Here is a 5,282-nt window from a genome sequence, read left to right on the forward strand (position 1 = left end):
GGTTTATTAGGCTACACATGCTCTGACTACTGTAGCCCTTACCCCCGCCCCATTATATTGCAGTGTACCAGCAGAGACCGAAATCCCTGAAGCGTGGCACCGTGTCCAAGGTTGATGCGATTCCGTAAAGGAGGGCGGGAGAAATCTATCAAGAGGCGGGAGTAGCCTATCAAGCGCATAATCTGGCAAACACTCTGAAAGGGGTGTGTGCATTTTCATGATCGGATTATCGTTTAGACCTAAATTTAATTTCGTTACAAATTGAATTTCTCTCTTCCATTTGGAATGATTGTTCTATTGCGTTGTATAATGTAAACTATAGCCTTACGCGCTTGCGTCCATTTCCAATTTTATTGCGCAAAACATATGCCGTATTAAAGCAAGGCCTTCTCCATCTAAATAACGTGATCATCCAGGAGTTATGAATATCTATTTTGCAATATTTGCCTTCATGGCACCTGTTGTTATTGTTATGATAACGGTAGGGGTATCATGTGTAATTCATCGAAGGAGGCACAGTCGGATTGAACGCTCACTTCAATGATGGACGCTCTGGTTCGTGAGTAGCCTGTGTCTGTGATCGTGTCAGTGTGTGATTTGTCTGTGTTTACACGTGTTGTTGTTTTCCCGTTGTAGTTATAGCCTATGACATTTTATAGGCTAATGATGATGCATGCAGACAAATCTTCCTTTCACCCCTCCTTGTGGCGGGCAGAAATACCCCCCCACCCCCACCCCCCTTCAGTTTCTATCCTCTCCGGGAGCATCGCTCCGATTACCATGGAAGAAACCTTCCTATCATGGCGGCTAGATTCCAGGTGAAGGTAAGAAATGCGCTGTTCTGGTAACCAAGCCGGTAACAGACAGACATCGCATTGCACAGCAATTTGCGCTGTAATAGGCTATTTGGACAAATTGCTTGTGAGGACCAGTGGTATGTGGAGGATCCTGCCTGCACTCTAAAAAAAATGTTGTTTTTATGGTGATTAACTGTCTGCCAGTAAATTAGGGGAGACCAGGGTTGTTTGTAACATAGGATAGTTGTAACACTCTCAATATCTCCAATCAGGAACAAGCTAGAATTATGTGACTGGCTGTGCACATGCTCAGTTTAGTCCTCAACCCTCATGTGAAGAAACATGGACCTGTGATAGACAGCAGATTTCATTGACAAGAATCTGATTTGGAGGTAAGAAATACTTTTTTTTACCAAAATTGTTTTTGTGATGGCATTACTTGCATTGTAGTTAGATTCACGAAACTTGTATCAGGTTCATAACCAGTGTGTGTAGATTGATGTAAGATAACAATGCAAGGGTCAGGGTTAGTTGTAACAAGCCTTCAGGGGTATGGGTTCAGTGCTGGGAATGCAAATTATGGGCCTGTCATGCCAAATAGTGTCCGTCCCCCGCATTGATGTGATTGTTAGAAGTTAGAAGACAAGGGTTGTTGAAATACTAGTCTAAGTAAATTTGCTCTGTTTTCTTTCTCTCTCTCTCTCTCTCTCTCTGCGTCTCTCTCTCTCTCTCTGTCTTTCACTCTCTTCCCACCTCCCGCTCTCCCTCTCTCACTTTCATCCTTTCTCACTTTCTTTCTTTCTTTCTTTCTTTCTTTCTTTCTTTCTTTCTTTCTTTCTTTCTTTCTTTCTTTCTTTCTTTCTTTCTTTCTTCTTTCTTTCTTTCTTTCTTTCTTTCTTCTTTCTTCTGTCTGTCTGTCTGTCTGTCTGTCTGTCTGTCTGTCTGTCTGTCTGTCTGTCTGTCTGTCTGTCTGTCGTCTGTCTGTCCCTCTCTCTCTCTCTCTCTCTCTCTCTCTCTCTCTCTCTCTCTCTCTCTCTCTCTCTCTCTCTAGCGAAGAAACCTAGCTAAGGGCAGTTGGAGCTACCATAATTGCTCACACCTATCCATTTGATTGATCAAGGTTAACTTGTAGTTAGATACCTCAATATGACAGACAGATAACTAAATGTATAGCTAGCAACACGTAGATGACCAACCAGATGGCTAAGTGTTGAAAAACGGTTGTTCAATAAATCCTTCCAGTGATCTAATTGAAGTTAACTATTAAACTTTACCCTGTGAATTTCTCTGCCCTATGAATGTTGCGACTCTTGTTTGAGATCAGCGATGCCTTCATAGTATTCCACCTGATTGGAAAGATAAAACAAAATCTCCTCGAGGGATGCCATTAAAGTGCAAGCTACATACATTCAGAAAGCTACAAAAACAGTTAGCTAGCTATCATTAGCTAAATAAAACTGTCTGGCTAGCTAGCTGACAAATCAGGCTGAAGTACAGTGCATTCGTAAAGTATTAAGACCCCTCACCCTTTTTCCACATTGTGTTATGTTACAGCCTTATTCTAAAATTGATTAAATAAAAAATGTTCCACATCACTCTACACACAATACCCCATGATGAGAAAGTGGAAACAGGTTTTTAGGCATTTTTTGCTAATTTATTGCAAATAAAAAACAGAAATACCTTATTTACATAAGTGTTCAGACCCTTTTCTATGAGACTCTAATTGAGCTCAGTGCATCCTGTTTCCATTGTCCATCCTTGAGATGTTTCTACAACTTGATTGGAGTCCACCTGTGGTAAATTAAATTGATTGGACATGATTTGGAAATGCACACATAAGGTCCCACAGTTGAAAGTGCATGTCAGAGCAAAAACCAAGCCATGAGGTCGAAGGAATTGTCCGTAGAGCTCAGAGACAGGATTGTGTCGAAGGCACAGATCTGGGGAAGGGTCATTTCTGCATCATTGAAGGTCCCCAAGAACACAGTGGCCTCCATCATTCTTAAATGGAAAAAGTTTGGAACCATCAATATTCTTCCTAGAGCTGGGCGTTACGTCACCCCAAGCCCTGTTACATCTAACCCGGGAGGTGGTGTAAATTGTAATTTCACTCCTTGTATTTGAGGAAAAAGTCACACCGTGTCAGTTTGATTTAGAGAAATAACACCCTTTACCAATTTGTAGCAGATGTAAGTTGTTCGTATCAAATTTAGAATTTAGTACCTCAAACAATCTCTGAGAAATTGACAAAAATGCAAAAAGTGTTACAGCCATCCCTGGTCTTCCCTACATACCATTTTTTGGGGGGGATTTTTTTTAATCGGCTGATTAGACTGAAGAACAAAATAGTACATTGATCATTAGGGTAGAATGCAGGAAGTAAATACTTTTAAAGATTTTTGAGAAATTATTCTTCTGTTAATGATTTTGTTCCTTAAAGTGTACTATTCATATCTGTTTAGTTCTTTACCTACACACGCTACTTTGTCATAAAAAATACTTAGAATGTCTCAAACATGAACATTAATTTACTGTTCATGCATTCACAAGAATTCAAATGTCAGTTACTTGTGTGATATCATCCTCGAGTAAATGCATCAATTTAACATGTATATTCTGCATGTGGTAAATTCCTACTTACATTACTGTATGTAGTTTCACTTACTTACTGACTTAGTCCTCTTTATTCCGATGCAAAACATAAGGCATTCCACAAGTAAGCTGCTTGCCTAGTAGCCTACTTATAATAGTTTCCACCCCCAGGATCACCATCACCCTCAGACACCATGGCACAGCCCACACCCCTGGAAGCCTCCCTGGAAGCCATCATCATGACATTCCACAAGCATGCTGACAGTGGAGATGCCATGACCCTCAGCAAGAAAGCTAACCAACCTCATCAAGGCAGAGCTATCCATCATCGCTGTGGTGAGTCATTGCAACACCTCGGGCCAGTTTCCCGGACACAGATTAAGCCTATAGTCCTGAACTAAAAAGCACTTTCAATTAAGATTATCAGTTGAGCATGCCTTTTTTTTTTGTGAAGACGGGATCCGCAGTGAGGACACGGCCGGCCCAACCGCTGTTGTTATTTTTTTTGTTGCTTTGTTGACAATGCATGGGTGAGGTGCGTCGTGCAATGTGATAAAAAGGAAATGCAGTACGTATTGTGCTGTTCTATAGCGCGTGCAAGGATATCCGAGTGAAAAGTATAAATTGTTTGCAGTAACGTTTTTTGTTGTAATATCGCAAACGGTCGTGCCAGTTTTAAAGTCCAGTACTAGGCTTAATCTGTGTCTGGGAAACTAGTCCTTCACAAACTAGCAAATGCTATTTTTTATTGTTATGTGTTGTGATTTTAATAAAACATTTACATGAAATCAAGTTGAATTGAGATTGACTGATTATAATGCATAGAGTCTCATTCATTTAGTCGCCTACTAATGACAGCAAAGTATAGATATCCTAATGTATTGTATTGTCTTCCTTGTGATCCAATCCCCCCCCCCCCCCCCCCTTCACGTTCTCTTGACATGTGCGAAGTGCCAGCCATTCAGTGCGATTGACAACAAAATACTGAAATCCTAATGTATTGCGTCTTCCTTGTGATCCTGTATTACGTTGTCATGAGCAGAAGGGTGGTCCTGAATGGGATGACCTGGTGACGATGCTGGACCAGGACGGTGACGGCGCTCTGAACTTCATGGAGTACCTTACCCTGATTGTATCCCTTGCCTGCATGTGCAACTGCGTCCTGAAAGAGAAAATGTGTTTGCATTTCATGAAAAAAACCTGCGTGCTTCCATCTGCTTTCTACAGTGTATTGCATTAGGCCTACATGTCACACTAATGTCTCATATCTCATTGAGTACATTGGGTAAATGCCCTCCTCCCTGTGTCCACACGCATGCACGCACGCCCGCACAGACACAAAGGGTTGCATAACTCGGCAATAATTATGAGACTGATCCTCAAACACATTTACCCACATGGATTCGTTGTCAGAAAGTAGCTCAGTTGGTAGTGCATGGCGCTTTCGACAACAGTATATTGGGTTTGATTCCTGGGAACACCCGTTGTAAAATGTAGGCGTGCATGACTAAATCACTTTGGATAAAAGCCTCTGCTATAAATGGCGTATATTGTTAGATTATATTAAGATCTCAAGAATGCTGCTAAACAGAGCATAGCATGTGAGATAGTAAACAGTGTGTGTAGGCTATGTGTAGGCCTAAGTATTTACCGTGATATGTTTTATCTTTGCTGCTAATAAATGGGCAAAATCCCCAACCAAAGATCCACGTTTGGAAAGTGGTTTGTTTTGCACACGTTTATGAACATTTGCAATCCCGCCTGTGCTATAGACTCTAATGTACTTTTTACAATTCTGTTTATAAAGCTGTAGCAATTTTTTAAGTAAAACAAATAAATAAATTGAGGTCACTCTTTTTAGTAACAGGTCGGGTTTATTACGCATGCTCC

General features: G+C 41.0%; 1 long non-coding RNA gene across 1 annotated transcript; it reads left to right on the forward strand.

Moving 5' to 3' along the window:
- Nucleotides 1-8: 8 nt before the first annotated feature.
- On the forward strand, nucleotides 9-5,095 carry LOC109903133 (uncharacterized). The gene is made up of 3 exons (XR_002256965.2): nucleotides 9-555; nucleotides 3,564-3,728; nucleotides 4,435-5,095. It is a non-coding gene; the product is annotated as an uncharacterized LOC109903133 (long non-coding RNA).
- The last annotated feature ends 187 nt before the right edge of the window (nucleotides 5,096-5,282 follow it).

Source organism: Oncorhynchus kisutch, linkage group LG14, assembly GCF_002021735.2.
Source record: "Oncorhynchus kisutch isolate 150728-3 linkage group LG14, Okis_V2, whole genome shotgun sequence".
NCBI classification, from domain to species: domain Eukaryota; kingdom Metazoa; phylum Chordata; class Actinopteri; order Salmoniformes; family Salmonidae; genus Oncorhynchus; species Oncorhynchus kisutch.